At 38.7% G+C, this 18,743-nt stretch overlaps 1 pseudogene; it reads right to left on the bottom strand.

The window, feature by feature from the left end:
- Window positions 1-321: 321 nt before the first annotated feature.
- LOC111546499 lies at window positions 322-13,749 on the bottom strand (annotated as a pseudogene).
- Between the last annotated feature and the right edge of the window lie 4,994 nt (window positions 13,750-18,743).

The raw sequence follows: 18,743 nt of genomic DNA, 5'->3' as shown, positions 1-18,743 counted from the left end.
TATCCAAGAACCCTCTCCTAGGATCTGGATCGAGACCTCTTTCTGGTAACAAAGGAAAACACCTTCCGTATCTAGGCCACTTTCAACAGCTGGAAATTCCCACCGCCACCCCCCACCGCCCCAGAAGCCCCCACTTGCATTTGGACAGAGCATGGTTGGAGTTCCTTTGCCTCATTTCCCCCGACCTAGAGGGAAGAAGGGACGATGGTGTGAACCCCAGCCTGAGACACATTGGGGCCAACTGGCCCCAATGTACCCTATTCCCACTTTCTCCACTTTGCCTGCTCCTTGAAACTTCCTGCTCTTGGGAAACAGGAAGCTTCACCCATTGTGGCTCAATTCTTGGAATCCCGGGGGCAGAGCAGGGCCATGGATTTCTTCTTCTTCTTCCAGAGAGTAGGTTGGCTTGCCCTGTGTGCTAGGGGCCTGCTGGGCCTTATGGTAGCCATGAGGCTACCATATGGTTGATGCTCTGGCAGCAGTGGCACTTCTTGGGCTGGGGTGGCAGTGTGCATTCCTTAGCATGATGGTCTAGACCTCCACAGTTGTAGTACCTGTCTCCTTTTGATGTGCGTTTCTGCATGTTCTTCCCCTTTGGTTGCCTCTCACTCCCAATACAGAACACCCCACCAGGTCTGGTGACGGCACGGTTAGATTCCACACCCTTGGCTGACTCCTCCACCGCCTCGCCCTCCTTCAGGTTCCAGGAAGCCCTCCGTGTGCAGCTTACTCTGGTGCTTGATCTACTGGGGGATCGAGCGCGACCCTGGTGAGGGCGGTCAACGAACCCCAAGGGCACGTTGAACCACTTACAGATGCCAGCACCTTGCAGCAGCTGAGGCTTGTCCGCCGCCGGGGCTGTGTCCTCCGGCGCCTCTTTAGGCGCCTCCTCTGCCGCCTTGGCGCAGCCATCTGCTAACTGCTGGTTGGACACGGAGCCCAGGGTCGTCAGATGAGCCCGCGGCCCCGGGTCCCAGGTTGGGCGGCTGCTGGCCTCAGAGAAGTCAGAAGGCCTCAACCTTCTTCACTACCTAAGTTTTCAACAGCTGTGTGAAAGAATGTATATACTTCACCTTTAAAGGGTTTACTTGATGGAAATAAAAAAGGAATTTATAAATTTTAAAGTTTCCGCTTACGTAACAGTAGCTAGATCTGGTAGGAAGTCGGAGCATGACAATTCCATGGTCTGCCTGCTGCAGAAAGGGTCCAGGGTAAGGTACAGCCTCCCCACCTGGGAACACACGGAAAGATTTCTAGGGCAGTACAATAATTTCTAGAATGAGAAATCATTCCAGGAAAATAAAGAGGTTGAAAACACCTGTCTGGCTTCCCTTCTTAGGGGAGATCACAGATGGTTAAGCTGGGAAGTAGAGACAGGAAATTATCTCTATATATGTGAATATAATCATTGGAGAACTTGAAAATATCAGGAGATAGATGAGGAGATTCATTTCATAGATGCAGCCTTTAGGGAGAGGGACTTCACTAAAAGAAGTCCCATGTTCTCTACTGTGTTTTATCAAACATACATTGGGAAAATAACATTTGCACAGGGTAAGTCTGAAGAAGATCTGTTTTCTCACGGTCTTCAAGGAGGCATTTCGAGATTTCAGAAATCCCTCTGTGCCTCAGCGGGGAGGGGAGGGGAGGGGAGGACTCACAGATGTGTGGCCGTGGCCTGAGTATGCAATGAAGAAGCCACAGTGTGCAGACTTAGAGCAGAGGCAGAATGGTGGACCCTGAGACATTATCTGTGGATACCTGAAGAACAACTCAGAAAGAAAGGCAGGACCAGTCATGCCTCAGCAGTCACTAGTCCAGGGAAGGGAAGAGATGTGTCACCTGTGGCAACAGCCATTGATGATCCGAGGACATTGAACATCTCTAATGGTTCTGTGGAACTTCACAAACCTCCTGCCCTGATGTACCGTCTCCAGGGAGAGTAAAGAGAGTCTGGAAAAACAAAAAAGGCTGAATTATCCAAAATCAGGAATGTAAGTCAGAAGTAAGTGAAAGATGGCAACTGGCAGAATGAGTCCACAGGAGGAATATTAGGACTGTTCTAGAATATAAAGTTTATTCTATGTGTAGAACTCATTTTCATTTTATATAAATGTATAATCCAATGACAAATACCTTCAAATATTTAGCAAACTTGGGTCTATTTCCATGGAAAAGTTGAGCATTTATGAAAGTTAAGAAATATTTAAGAAATTAAAAATCCTTCAAGTGTTTTTTTTTTTTTTTGTTTTTTTTGTTTTTTTTGTTTTTGATGGAGTCTTGCTCTGTAGCCCAGGCTGGAGTGCAGTAGAGCAATCTCAGCTCACTGCAACCTCTGCCTCATGGGTTCAAGCAATTCTCCTGCCTCAGCCTCCTGAGTAGCTGGGACTACAGGTGCATACCATGGCTAATTTCTTCTGTATTTTAGTAGAGACATGGTTGCCCAGGCTGGTCTCGAACTCCTGAGCTCAGACAATCCACTCGCCTCAGCCTCCCAAAGTGCTAGGATTACAGGCTTGAGCCACCGTGCCTGGCCAAATGTTCTTTAAAAACCGTGCTTTGTGACAATTCTAAAGATAAGCCTATTCTAGAAATCTGTCCATTGAATGCTTATTTTAATTTCAACAAACTTGGGATAATAGTGTAATAAAGTGTCATATAGGTATTCTTCATATTTAATAATTATTAATACTCTACCATTTATGCTTCATTTTTCTTTCATTTCATTTTTTTCTTTTTCTTTCTCCACCTTCCTTTTTAATTTCCTCCTTCCTTCTTTCCTTTCTTCCTTCTTTTTTTTCCTTAAGTATCTTAAAATACAAATACACTCAATAGATGTTTTCTAAATAAATAAATGACACACATGTGTGGCTTTAAATGTCAATTAAAAAGTTATTGTGGTCCAGTTAAAATTACAAGTTGTAACTCTTTCCCATTTAGAAGTTTTGAGTCATGAAGAGAGGAAACAGATAAACAATTATAATTTAGTGAGCTAAACACAATAATAAGAGCATGAACTGGGACAGTATGTAAATGAAAGGATATAAATGAATGAGAAGAGCATAATAGGAAGAAAAAAGATGATAGAATATGATGGAAGAAAGGCTACTGTGGATAGAAAGTGCCCAGAGCACTGGGCACCAGGAACACTTGTCTGTCCACAGTATGTAGGACGATAGAGTGAACAAGGGCGGTAATTCATCTGAAAAAAATTCAGGTTTTTACTTCTAGCTTTTCAGGAAAGGTAAAAATGAGAATCAAACATATCAGACACATCGTGCAAGAGACCAATATTCCCCATTTTGATCCTCTCTTCACCTACACCTTGGGGGAGACACTGAAGGTAGTTGCATGCATGTGGAAATTACATACACACATATATACATGTGAACACAGGCATACAGTATATAGACCAATATGTATATGCTATGTATATTTATGTGGCCTATCTATAATGTAAGATATATGTGTATATATATATGTGTGTACAAGTTTCATTTGTGTATGGCAATAAAACGAAACAAACTTTGACGAAGAAAAAAGATGAAGAAGCATGAGAGGAGAATGTGTTACCTTCAGAGACTGCAAGTGATGAAGCCTCAATGGGACACAGATGAGATTTATGAAGAAGTGGTGGAAAATGTCTAGGGAAAGCCTACAAAGGAACAGGCCTTTATATCCTGATATATATGTTTTAAATTCTTAGATTTAGGGGGTGTTTTTCAGTTTTAAGCTGAAAGGAATGGATCAGATTTAGTTTTGGAAAGATCAATGGGAAGAATAAACACAACCTGGTATAATGTAAAGACTAATAGGGTAGACAAAATTGGCAAGCGTGATAAAAAATGAGACAGAAATGTTAAGACTAAAACATGTTAGGAGTAAAAGAAATATATAACTGAGCTCCAGGTAGGATTTGAAAAGAAAAATAAATTATAGTCAACAACCCAAAGTCAATGCTGTGAAAAATCAAATAGCGAAACATTTTTAGGCAAAAGATAACATCAAAACTAACTAGAAACATGACAGTTTTATAATCTTTCAATAAAGAAATTTAATAGTTAAAAAACTCAACCCCCCAAACAAAACAAAAACATAAAAAAACTAGTTTTCAGATTGTTTCATAAGCAAATACTAACACATATTCAAAAATCAATAATTTTTTTACTATTCAAGAAATCACATCCTCTTCCTTTCCCTCCCTCCTTCCTTCTCTCCCTCCTTTCCTCTTTCCATCCTCTCTTCTTTCCTTCCCTCTTTTATTTTTTCTCTTTATGTATTTTATTTTTAAGGGTGACACAATCTTGATATCTAAATTTATAGATGATAGTACATGAAAAAAAAGCTTCCAAAAAGCATCTCTGTTGGCCATAGGTACAAAAAATCCAAATAGAATATAAGCAAGTAAATCCAGCTTCTTAATACATAGACACATATGCACATATATATAAACACCATTAGGAAAAGTTGGGTCTATGCTAGGAAAGCAAAAATATTTTCATTAGAAAAATCTATTAATGTAATTTGGTATAAACTGATTAAAAGGAAAATATTATAATTTTCAACGGAGGCAGAAAAATCATTTAATAAACCCATATCTATTCATTAAAAATAAATAGTTCCAAACTAAGAATAGAAAAAAAACTGTTAAAACCTGATTGAGCTAATTGCATTCTTAAAAATAAATGACAGGAATATTTTCTTTGAAATCTGCAACAAAATTAAGACACTCATTGTGAATGTTCCTTTTAGTATTGTGTAAGAGTTTCTAAGAGGCATTGACTAAGATGAGAAAAGGGAATATAAATATTTTAAATAAACAAAATACTCATTATTTAAAAATGTTATGACGATTATAATTTCAACATAAGAAACAAAACCAATAGCGTTAATAGAAGAGTTTAAGGAATATTGCTAAGTACAAAACCTTTATTAAAAAATGCATCTCTAGATACCAGGAATTAATACTTAGAGAACACTTTTTTAAAGGTATCATACAAAATGTTCCTAAATATACAAAAGTATAATACTGTATTCAAAAATCATAAAAGAGAACATTAATAATTGAGAGGTACACCAAGTTCATGGATGGGAACACTCAAACTTAATATTATAAAAATGTCAATTCTCTCAAAATTAATCAATAAATTCAATGCAATCCAATCAAAATACCAACAGCGTTATTAAGAAACTTGAAAATTTATTTTAAAATTCATAAAGAAGAGTAAAGGGCTCAGAATAGTCAAGATAATTGAAGAACAGTGTAGGGGTTCTTAGCCTACAAAATAACAAGCATTTTATAAAAGTGCTATGATTAAGAGACTATAATACTGGTTTAAGAATAGACAAAGAGACAAAGAATTCAAACAGAGAACCCAGAAACTGAGTCACAAAACCAGGTAACTTGATTTATGACAAAGACAAAGATTAGTGAAGAAAGGATATGCTAGTCAATAAAAGGCACTGGGGAAATTATCGTCCACTGAAAACAAATGGTATTCGTACCACAAACCATATGAAAAAAAAAAAAATCGCAGTTGAATGAAATGTGTTTCAATGTTGAAGGCAGGAAATCTCTTTATGACTTTGGTGTATTGGGAGAATTCATTTTATAATACACAAACAATAGGGAAAAAGAGAAGATAAATCTAATCTCACACTGTATTAAAAACTGTGCATTAAAAGACACAATTTAAAAAGTGTAATGACAACCTACAGATGTAGAGAAAATGTTTGCAAGGTATACACACAACAAAGGAGTAATACGATACCTTATTTATGCATATAGAAAAGTTTTCTATCTCTGTCATAACAAATTACCACGAATTTGTCAGCTTAAAGAACACAAATTAATTATCTTACAGTTCTGTAGTCAGACACATGACACAGGTCTTGATGGGCTAAAATCAAGGTGTTCTATTAGAATGGCTTTTATCAAAAAAAGAAAAGTATTGGCAAGGATATGGAGAAAAGGAAACCTTTGTACATTGTTGGTGGGAATGTAAATTATTACAGCAATTATGGAAAATACTACAGGTGTTTCTCAAAAAATTAAAAATAGACTTAGCATATGATCAAGTAATCCCACTCCTAGGTATATACCCAAAGGAAATGAATTCAGTATGCAGTGCCATGTTTACTGCAGTATTATTCACAGTAGCCAAGATATGGAGTCAACCTAAGTGTCATCAAGTAATGAATGGATAAAGAAAATGTAGTATGTGTATATTACACACACACACACACACACGTACGTATACATACACAGTGGAATACTATTCAGCCAGCCTTTAAAAATAAGAAAATCCTGTCATTTGCAATAATATGGATGTATCTGGAGGACATTATACTAAGTGAAATAAGCCAGGCACAGAAAGAAAAATATTGCATGATCCCTTCTATGTGGACTCTAAAAAAGCTGAACTCATAGGAGTAGAGAATAAAATGGTGGTTACCAGTGACTGGAGGTTGGGGAGTTAGGAAAAGGTGAGATGTAAGTGAGCCAGTACAAAGTTTTGGTTAGACAGCTGGAATTAGTTCCGGAGATACGCTGTACAGCACAGTGACTGCAGTTTAAAATAATGTGCTAAAGATTTGAAAATTGCTAAGAGAATACATTTTAAATGGGCTCGTCATAAAAATGATAGGTATGTGAACTGATGGATATTTTAATTAGTTTGATTTAATCATTCCATAATGTGTGCATAGATCAAAACTTCATGTCATACACCATAAATACATATAATTAAATAAAATGAAATAAAATTAAGGTGTTGTCCGGGCTGCATGCCTTTTCAGAAACTCTAGTAGAGATCTCTTCCTTTTCTCATTAAGGTCATTGACAGAATTCAGTTCCTTGTATTGGAGGACTGAGATCACCATTTCCTTGCTGGCTATCATCTAAGGACTGCCTTCAGCTTCTGAAAGTCATCCACATTCCTACCTCCATCTTCAGAGCCAACAACGATGGGTTAAGTTCCTCTCATGCTTTGAATCCCTTCTTCTTCCATCTATCTCATCTCTGACTTTTTTTTTTTTATTTTTTTTTTAGCCAGTAGGTCTGGGTTCCATTTATTGACAGCAGTTTATACACACGTATTTCCTTCTCATGGTTATTTCCTTCCCAGCGCAGACACAGAGCCCTTGAGAAGGGCAGTCTCTGAACGAGGGAGCCAGGAACACAGGTCAGACACATCTTTGGCAGGCATGGTCAGTCCCAGCAGGGTGCAATCCGTCAAGCTGGAATTCCACTGGGTATTCGAGAGAGACCAAGGTGGGGGGTGGAGAGGGAGTCTTCAACAAGACTCACATCTTGGTCCAGATCTCTTCTCTCACTATCCAAGTCCATCCAAGTTTTAGGACCCTGGGGGGCAACAATCAGGCCCACCCACCTCAGCAGGGAAGATTCTTCAATCTGTGCCCAGTTCACACACACCTGCTTCTGCTGGTCGCACAGTTAAAGAGAATCAGCCTTACGGTCTCTGACCTTAAGAGGTCTTCTGTTTTTAAGGACTCAGGTCATTACTTTGGGCCCACTTGGATAATTCAGGATAATATCCTTATCTCAAAGTTCTTTAATTAATCGCAACTGCAAATTCACTTTTTCCATGTAGGGTAACATATGCACAGGCTACAGTTTTGCCTGTGGGTATATCTATCTCTACCTATACATGTATCTTAAGATTAATAAAATTAAAATTACCCAGTTTTTAAAAATGTGTTCAAAGATATGAGCAAGGAATTTAAAGAAGTTCAAACTGAAAGACATATTAAAAGTTTCTTCATATCACTAGTAAGCAATGTGATTAAAAATTCAAACTATATCATTTTATCTGACAACAGCTGGTGTTGGTAAAGGCGTGAATCAGTGGAAACTCTCGTATTATTTTGATAGAACTTAACTGTAGAAAACCACTTAGGAGAGCAATTTCATAATTCTCGTTAAGTTGATGATTCTTACCCCTCAGTGCAGTGACTGCAGCTTCACGTAAGCATCCCTGAGATAGTCTCGTGCACAGCCAAAGAGGAGACAGGAACAAGGATTATTATTGCAACATGATTTGTAATATAAAAATAAGAGAAATAAATGTCCATCAATAAAACATTATCTAATTATTTTGTTGCATTCATACAACGAAACATTTTAAAGCTGTGCAAATACATGATCTAGAAATATACTCACCTAGATAAAATAATCTCCAAAGATATTAAGTGAAAAAAATCAAACTACAGAATATACTCAGAACAATATACATTCTATAAGACTTGCAAGCACACAAAACAAAAATGTATACTACTTAGTGATACAAGTATATGTAGTAAAAAATTATAAAGATATGTGTGGAAGTTCTTAACACACACACGGGAATCAAGAATTTAAAATTCGGGAAAACAGTTTCAAGTGGGGGATCAAGGATAGATTGGGAGACTGTAGCTCCATTAGTATATATTTTAAAGTAAATGATGAATAAATAAGTACTTGTTATTTTTATATACTTCATCAATGTAAAGAATTTTATAGTTTTACAAGAAAAACATCACTAGGACTGAGATGAAGGAAAATTTGGAATGGGCAGGTAGAGATGCCATAAAGCTAAAATGGCTATTGCAACAACTACATGAAAGATGCTAAGTCTCCAAAGAAACATGGTGGTGAAAAAATATAAATGAAAGGGTAGATCCCAAATATATTTGGAGATCTAATACACAAAACCAATTTAATTGAAGAGCTTTTATAGTAGATTCTAGGATGCTTTCAACTTTTTGATTCTGGTAACTTTGTGAATATTGGCACCATTGACCAAGATGTGTGGGGAGGAACAGGTTTTTAGGGAAGATAATAATTTGAGTCTACACTTTTTTGGCAATACTTGAGATGAAATTAAGGTGACACTGGGTTAGCTACTCAGTAATACCCAAATACAGTCTTCATATAATCATCCCTTCCTAAGACGGCCCCAAGAGAAATACATGTACAAATGGCATAGTAGTAAATAATACTCTCTGGTCCACATTTGAATGCAAAACTCTAAAAGACTGGCCATGACTCAAACTCCTGTGATTCAGACTTGAAGTCATGGCCAAACTTCAAGTTGTAACAGTGGACTTTATTACTTCAAATGTGAGGAAAAATTAATTCAGAGTCTCCCAGAATAGGAATAGGAACACAGGTTTCAATGCAGGGCTACAGGTTTATAGAGTAAATACAGTGGAAACAACAACAAAATGTTGGCAATGTCTAGGCAAAAAGGTGCATCCAGGAGAAGCTTTATCAACTGGGAGAAAAAGAAACTCGCCGGCACTAGCAATTTTCTAGTCTAGGGAAAAAAAGTGTGGTCAGTAGAGTAGCCCTTGCCGTTAAGTCACATCCATACCCGTCAGCTCCCACTTCTGCATTTTCAAGGCTCCTTACTGAAAACACACTGGCTTCTCTGCCTGAGGATATTTGTTTTTGCGTTGTTTGTTTTTCCCTGACCTGTGAGCCTGCTCCACTGCCATAAAAGGGAAGATACAACAGGTCCCAGAAGAAGCTATTACTCTTGAGTACAGAAAGATGATGTATATGTACCGCTTACTCAATCCTTGGGCAGGATCACTCCAAGGCTTGTACCTCACTGTTTCCTAGTTTCCAGTGCAGCTCCAGTTGCATGGAGTGCTGACTTTCTTGATAACACATCCACTTTCTTCTTTGTCCTATCTCCTGTTCTTACTCTCCTGGTGCATGTCCCAACTAAACAATGTGTACCCAAGCTTCATGGTTTGCTCCTAGGGAAACTCAAATGAAGAGAGCAAGACATTCAAAATGACAGTGGGTAATGGAATAGAGAGGGTGAATCCCAGCAGCCGTCTCCCTCAGATATTGTCTAGTTAGCTGGCGAAAGATGGCTGAAGACTCTCAGCATAGCTGGTACTCCAGTGCACAAGCTCCTGGGGCATTCTCAGTATTGCACCCCAACACCAACACTGATAGAGACCTTCCCAAGGGCGTTCCATCTGTGTTGTTCTGTGACAACACCATAGGTGGCTGGTAAAGTTTGCTTAGTAAAACAGAATAACATAGTAAATTTATATTGCCATTACTCTGGCTAAAAGAATTACCACTGTGTGGGAAGAATTTCTGCTTGTGGAAATACTGTTAATTGACAGTTGGGAAAAATTGTGGTGATAAAAGTTAATTAACTTTACCAGGTTTCTCTGGATTTTTACAATAACTGCCGTTTTTAAAGGCGACTGCCAGCAATCTTGGCAGAACAAATGAAAGAACTCTGCAATAGTAACTCAAACTTCCTATTTCACAGCAAAGTCTGAAGTGAACCTGAGGCACTAACAGGAAAAACATTCAAACAGTTCAAACAGCTCTTGGGAGAAACTGGCCATCACTAGCTTTCTTTCAGATAGCTGGAGCTTCCAGTTCCATTTTGCAAACTTTTATGAGAACCCCTAGTGATTTAAAAATCACTTTTAAAAATACGTGATCTTGGGATCAACCTCAGATTTACTGACTTTGAATTTACTGACATAGAGCTCAAGACTCTACATTTTTAGCTGGCTCTTAAGGTAATCCTTCTATAATCTCGAGGTGAGAATCGTTTATACTTCCTTCAGTGCTACCAATTTGAGCTGTATTTAAGTTAGGAAGCATTCTTTGTAAAATAAGAAAATTAATGTGTTTTCAACCTTTTGCATATCAATATTAAATTTGAACTAATGGGAGCTGAGTTGCACTAAAGCTATGGTTATCAAACTGCATTCAGAATATTCAAAAGCAAGCGTATGTTTGATTCAAATTCTGTTTTTAAAATATCTTAAAATTGTATTTTAACAACTAACATATTCAAATGTGTCACAGCCCAAATTTTTAACACATTGGAGACAACCAACTTAAGCCATATTACCACTTCAACTAGGCTTTGTGCTGACTTCCAATGGTTTTCCACTATACCTCTGCATCTATTGAACTTGGAGGAAGGTCATAGATAAGAAAGGTTTAAATTCTGCTCGTATGGCTTTTTGCAGGAGTAAGCATTTCTCCACATATAAAATTGTACAGCTGAGTTCCAAACAGAAGCTCAAACTCATCATGTTCAATTATGTGCCACAAAGGTCCACGAATAGCAGTCTCTGCACCCAGAACATGAAATGATTCAGGAAGTGAACACAGAACACATTTAAGCATGCTAATGTCAGAGTTTTAATCTTTATAAATGTGTTAAGTGTTTGTTCTATCATTTGTATTCATACATTTTCCATAGTATTTCAGGTAAACATGATAGGATCACTCAAAACAGGAAATGGATCAAGGGTTAAAGAAAGAAAAAAGCCAAAAGACTTGTGTAGATAGAATGGAGAGATTGAGCAGGCACAAGAGAAATTGACACACTATGCTATATAAATAGCAACTTGTTTTTCAGCCAAAGGGGGTCCCACTGGTGAGAGTATGAAACAAAAATCTCGTGAAAATTCTTGGGATGAGTCTCTCGGAGACAGTAGAGCACAAGAATAATTATTAGGCATATGGCTTCAGCTTTATAAGGTAAAAGTGGCCAAGTGCTCCTGTGTTTTATGCAGTGATATTTTTCCATCTTTTCTGGAGCCCTTTCCAATTTACAATGCCATATTTAAAGCAAACATTAGTGAGTATAAAAATAAGGATCTTGGTTTCTTTCAGCATAAAAATTACAGGGCTTTATATAAAAAATGTACGCAAGCAAAGTTGAGATCCAAAGATTAAAATATACATATAGATTTAACACTTTTAAGAATAAAATACACTGTGGTATCATTCAAAGGAGTCACTAACTGTGAATAAGCAGAAGGGCAGGTTAATCTGGTGCAGAGTCATGCAGCAACAAAATGCCATCAGTACCTTTGCCTGATGAGAACAGGAAACATGCAACAGCCTTCATCCAACATTTGATCAATGAGTTTGTAATCATTTTAAATTTAATTTGATTGAACACAAAAAGGACTGACCCATGGCCATCTTGACTATTTTTTAAGCAATCTGAGTATTTTTTGAGGGTGTGTTTTTTAAGATAAACGTCAAGAAGATTTAGGTCAGAAATACTGGAAATTTGGGAGGGGGATATATTGCTAAATGTTTATATCCATTTTCAACTTGCCATCGAATAATTTGGTTCCTATATGTCAGCGTACCCAGACTGATGGGGAAGAAGAAAAGGCACAAAATATGACAGGAGTAGAGAATTTCATTAAAACATTGCTCCCAGTCGGCACCGCATCCCCAGCTTGCAGCCATGGCTGCCTACACACTGGTGCAGATCCAGCATGGCCAGAGTGCCTGGAACCTGGGGAACCACTTGGGCCATAAAGAATGAAGTGCAGCAGGCAGGCGTTGCAAGATGCTGGCTATGAGTCTGACATCTGCTGCTCCTTGATAGCAAGGACTTGCTGCCTCAGCACTATGGGGAAACTGACTAATCTCAATAAAGCAGAAACTGTTGCCAAGCATGGTGAGGCCCAGGAAAAGGTCTGGAGGCTGTGATGTCCCACCGCCTCCCAGGGAGCCTGACCATCTCTTCCATAGCAATGCCAATAAGAACTACAGGTATGCAGATTTCACTGAAGATCAGCCACCCTCTTGTAAGAATCTGCACCCACTCCCTTCGTACAATGTAATCAGAATAGCACCTCTGGGGCATGAGTTCTCAGTCCAAGCCATGAGAAATATCCCCTTACCCAAGAGAACTGAGAAGTAATAACTCACGTTTTTGCCAGTGCTTTGTTTACTAAGGACCTGCTTGAGTAGGAAACAGAAAGGAATTACGTTAAGGCATGACCAGTGAGGAGAAGCAAGAGAGCCTATTTGCTCTCCAGAGCCAGTCCTGTACTCCTTGTAGTCAAATCAAAGAGAAGATCTAGTCATCCCCATGGAGATAGATGTAACCTGCATGATGACGTGAAAACCATTTTCTCCCTGACCCCAAAGAAGCTGGCTCCAGAAGTCTTCAGAAGGTTGAGATTAATCCTGATTTAAGTTTATACATAGCATTTATTTTTATAAATATATATACCTATTTAAGTATATTATAAAAGTATATATGGTATATATACTTATAATATATAACATATATGCTTATAGTATATAAGTATTATATATATTTATATAGGTACATATTTATACACACACACACACACACATATATACACACATACACACAAAATGACCCCTTTTCAGGCTTTTAGTGTTGGTTGAAAGAGTCCCACATGTGGTCATGAGAAAATGAGCCACTCCTCACACTAATATGGGATAAGCTTCTTGACCTCCTAGGGGTTGGAGTACATTCTGCTATGAACTTTAGATTCCCTTTCCAACCTTGTTTTGTGGCAGTGAAATGCCTCTTGATCATGTCCAAGTGTGTCTTTCACTGTGCGATTTCTGAATCATGTTCTAGGTGTTTGGCCCTGTTACATGGGCCTAGTACTTATTTTGAGAATTAATGTATTAAACCTTTTTTCCAGATCAATATAATAAAGGAGTAATATGCAATTTAAAAAATGCTGAAATATGTTCGAGAGAGGTGAACACTAACTTTGATGCCAATATTTGTCAAAAGTGTTGAATGATAACACAAATGTAATTTTTGTAAGAATGCCTTTCCAATTAGATCTTTGTGAATTCTCCGAAATAAAGTGAATGATGATATCCAAATGTTATCATACCTGCAGGTGTTCATAGGCAGCCCTAAGGTGAGGTGTTCCAAAGAATATTTCTGTTGAAATACACATCCTGTATCTTTATCTATAAATAATGAATAGAGAATGAGGAACCGTGGCCTCATGCATGCACAAAGGTGCTCCTTTTCTTATAATTTTCTCTGGATGATACACTATGTATAATAATGGGGTAAAATTCCTTGAGATGAAGCTTCATACGCCCAAGACTTAACAGACCTGAGTAAGAAGAGTGGAGGTGCCAGAGTAGAGGATGAAGGTAACAAAGTTGTGGAGAGGAGGAAGGGACTGAATCCCAGAGTGCATATAAGCTGGGTTCCTTCCACCTCATTGACTATTCCCTGGCCTGGAGCTTATCACTGGTAAAAGGACACAACAGTGAGAGAAAAATGACAGTAGTTCCTTTGAGGCTGATCCCTGTGCTTGGCGCCACTTTCATAGGTGGAGATAATGTTGGATGGGGTCAGTAAATCCTGAAGTATAAAGAGATTATCCAACTGCACCTCCAAGTCAACATTGCTGCCGAAACTTGGATGCCTTGCTGGGCTAAATGAGCTTGATATGGACTTCAGAACATATAAAACATTTTGTTGCAAATCAGGTAGAAAAAATTGAATTTGATTTTGAAATTTTGAGTAAATCTCTGAAAAGATGAGGACTGAGAAAAATTTTTAAGTGAATTGCTGAATCTCATGTTACTGAATGTATTTAAAAAGCATTTTTACCCCTCCAAAAGGAATGTGTATTAAAATTCAAAAATTAAAATAATTGGAGAGTTAGATATTTAAAAGAATTCCTATTTTGAAATTAAATTTTTTATTCCATTTTCAAAATTATAGACATATTTGTTTGAAGCATATTTTAATATTTCAAAGTGACTTATTATGAACTTGTTACCATTTGCAACAACTTATTTATTGGAATCAGGATTTTTTAATTTTATATGCAAAACATATTTTACAAAATGAGAAAAAATATATGACAAGGTTGGCTTAAGATTCTGAATGCCAGCAGTAAGTTTTGTTGTTGTATCTGTGTTTAGGCAACATCCTCAATAAATTCTTGGTTGAATTTACAATAAGTAAACCTAACATATTTGAAACTGAAAATAAATGTATAATAAAACAACACTGTTTTTATCTACCTGCTTATTGGAGGAGAGTGTAAAACTTCATAGGATCTCATTATAAAGAGCATTTACAAACCACAGCTCTAAGGCAAGAAGAATGGATTTGAAAATGACATGGGAAAGCATAGGTTAGGGGTGCACATGAGGCCTGGGTAGGGCCTCTGTGGGTGCTATGAGAAGAGGGAGACCCTGAGGAGGGAGGAGGAAGAGACAACAGAAGGCTGGAAAGGGGCATAAACAGGAAGATCCCAAAACATATTTTCATCCCCAACTTTTGCCAGATAGTACTTCTCACTACCCAGGAGAGAGAGAGTCTGTTCTTACATTAAAGTTTCAGGACAGGTACCTGTTTGGACGAACAGAGGCAAGATGGTGCACTTCCGGGTTCTTCTTCACCACCAACTCTTCCCTGCCCGGGAGAAAATGCAGCCGGCACCCGGGAAGGTGCATATCAACTGGGCATGCGCCAGGTGACGTCAATCCGAAGAGACCAAGATTTACCTGGTCGCACCTGTGGAACGCCCCGGGACACGCCCGTGCCCTGCCTATTGCCCTCCCACTCGTAGAAAAGCTGCTCTCGGCCAATGAGCCAGGCAAACTTCCCAGCCCCACTCCTGTCGGGATGTGGGGACTGCCGGAACTCTGTCGGAGAGCCCCACGGGGGACTCTGCCGGCCTTCTTTGCCGGAGGCGGACAGACCTCCTCCCCACACCTTAGGTGACCAAAATAAACTTGCAGTTTTGCTCCTACACTTGCCTACCCGCTGGTTCTTTTGTGCCCGCTCCGCTGGTCTTAGAAAAACAAATCAGTACCAAATTGGAGTTGCCATTATAAGGATGTTTTCTATTCAGAAGTCATAGTGATTGGTGACTTTTTTATGTCTATAATCACACATGAAAATTGCATCCTAGACCACATCATTCTAAAAGTTGAGAAAATCTGCCTCCTATGAAGTAAACTGATCACCTTTACAAACAGGATAGAAAATTTAAAAGGGTTAATAATCTTCATGCATTAAAAAATGCTTTAAAGAAAACTCAGTTTCTTTCCCTCTCAGTACAGTGGTTTTTAAGGGGGAACAAAGATGCAAAATTAAGTCAAAGTTCCAATTACAGAAAAAGGTCGAATTAGGATAAAAAAAAATGTACGGAACATGATAAATAGAAATTAGTTGTAACCTCTTGGGCAACTTGACAAAAGTGGGAAATGAATTGTGTGCTCAATAATTAGGGTGGAAGCCCAAACACACTAGGCTTTGAGCACACCTTGAGGTCTTCTGAGGAAAACAAAGCAATTTATTATCTAGGCCAAATCTGAAGAGATGGCCTTGAGGGCAGAGGGCTTGCTGCAGTGTTACCAACTCATGGGGAATTTTAGCTGTGTGATAAGTGCCTGTCAGGACTCCAATGCCAGGAAGAACATTTTCAGATGAAATCAATTGTAAAATAATATACTATGATTAAAGAAAAATTAGTTGCAAGCCAAAATCATTAAGTAAAATTGCAACCTCTAACCTGGAGTAGCAGGTTAGTACATTACTGTGTTCTGTGAGGCAGTGAGGCAGTAACACACATCTGAGGATTTACGTGTTAGTATGATTTTCTTGGCTCTTGAGTCAAAAATGCTTTTAGTTATGCAAGCAAAACAAGTAGAGATGATTTGTACTCCAGTGGCTGTTGGGATTTACTGGTTTTAAATTTAGATGATTTCAAATTTTGTTTGATCGTGAACTGCTATCAAAGGGGATAAACATTATATGTGTTAGTTATCTTTTACTGCATAACAAATTACCCCAAGACTTAGCAGCTTGAACAAAATACATATTTATTATCTCACACAGTATTTTTGGATCAGGAATTCAAGAGCTTCTTAGGAAGCTAGGATTGCAGTCTTTGGAAGGCTTGACAGGGGCTAGAGGATCTACTTCTGAGGTGCTGACTGTTGGTGAGGCCTCAGTTCCTGTCCTGTGGGCCTCTGTAGAGACCTGCTTGAGTGTCTTCAAGACATGGTGGCTGGCTTCCATCAGAATAAATGATCCAAGGAACCAAGGCAGTAGCCATAATGTGTTTTATGACTTCTCCTTAGAAGTCACTCACTGCCATTTCTGCAGCATTCCACTGGTTACAGTATTTTCACATGGGAGGGAACCACACAAATAACAAGTAACATGAGACAAGTTCAGACAAACGAAATCTAGGAAGGACCAAAAGATGGTATGTATTAAGTCTGTGTTGTAAGCAGTGTTGTGCTGGAACTGAGTGTGCACATCATCATCTCTTTCCAGATGGTCTCCATTTTGTTATTTGGTATAAATAACAAAATGGAGACCATTAGGGAGTCAGCTTATAGGCTGGCTACCAAATTCCCAACAGTAAATTTATGTGGGCCCGAATCCTCTTCTATCCCTTTCTTATTTTAGGAGGATAAAAACCTCTATAATGCCCTCAAACTTAAAATACTAACCAGATGGAGCCACTGGCGATTACTAGGAGGAAGATCAAATATGAGGCTGCTGAAAATGGGAACACAGAGGGATTTTAGAGCTGTACCAATTCTGGAAATGCTAACACCAAACGGATGCCCAAGAGAATCTGTTTGGAAAACTGTGAGTACCAAGGCTGACCGCAAGAACACAGGAAGTAACCCACTCAGGAAGCTTAACAAGCGATCCCATCTCAGAGGGAATTGGTGGACAGCACAGACTGCTAGAAGGTAACACAGAGATAGACCTCAGAGACCATGTATGGCCACAAGAGATGATCTTTCATCCACTATCCTCAGGAGCTGATGTGATGGAAGACTATGCTTCTTGGGAGACTCTACCACTACTGGTACACTGCACTTTTAATTGCATTTCCTGCTAAAATAAGAAATTAAAATCACAGTCTCAAGAATGCTTTCATATACGTGGAGGCATCTCCATCCAGGAACAATGTGAATTCCATTTTATTTTTGCCTTTCTATAAAGGGTCTTGATTCTTTGGGACATGCTTAAGTGTGTAAGACATCTGGCTTATAACCAGTGGTATGCTGCTAAATGCTTAATACCTGAGTCTCCAGGAAATATATCTATATATATATCTATATGTATGTATATATACACACACACATACACATATATACATACACACACACACATATATATTTGTAGCATTTGACAATTTCCATTTCCATAGTGGGAATATTTCCATCATGGCTGATGTCAAGCTACCAATGTGCTGTTACGTGGAGAGCTGGAAAGAGATGATGATGTGCACACTCAGTTCCAGCACAACACTGCTTACAACACAGACTTAATACATACCATCTTTTGGTCCTTCCTAGATTTCATTTGTCTGAACTTGTCTCATGTCTTGGGTAGACTTCAGCAAAGTTTTCCTTCAATATTTCAGGCTATGTGAACTATACAGTCTCTGTGGCAACTATTTAACTCTGCTGTTACAGGTCAAAAGCTGCCACAGGCAGTTTGTAAATAGTGGGCACAGCTGTTTTCCAGGAAAACTTCATTTATGCAAATAGGTGGTGGCCTGTTAGCAGTAATTTTTAATGTAAGCAAGCAGATTCCCTGGAAGCAGAGCCTGAGGCAAGGATTTGGGTATAGGTGATATGTTGAGGAAGGACTCTCAAGTGAAACCTACAAGGCAGTGAGAGAGCAAGACAAGGAAAGCAAAGATCTGAGTTAGAATATGGCATGACTTAAACAAAGTGTAACCCTGGCCTGACCCCATGAAAGAGCTCTGGAGCATAAGTCACACTGCAGTGTTGTCCTACCTTGAAAACAGGGAGCTGCGTTTTTGGTCCCCAGGCCAGTCAGTTGTTGGCCAAGCTTCAGAGTGGTGATTATGGAAAAACCTCCAAAGGGTCTCCATCTCTGGGCAAGGTGGTTCAACCAAGGTGGGCAAGGTGGTTCAACCAAGGT

Source organism: Piliocolobus tephrosceles, chromosome 20 (assembly GCF_002776525.5).
Source record: "Piliocolobus tephrosceles isolate RC106 chromosome 20, ASM277652v3, whole genome shotgun sequence".
In the NCBI taxonomy this organism is placed as follows: domain Eukaryota; kingdom Metazoa; phylum Chordata; class Mammalia; order Primates; family Cercopithecidae; genus Piliocolobus; species Piliocolobus tephrosceles.
Note: the sequence above shows the minus strand (reverse complement) of the source record. Positions and strands in the feature narration are given on the sequence as shown.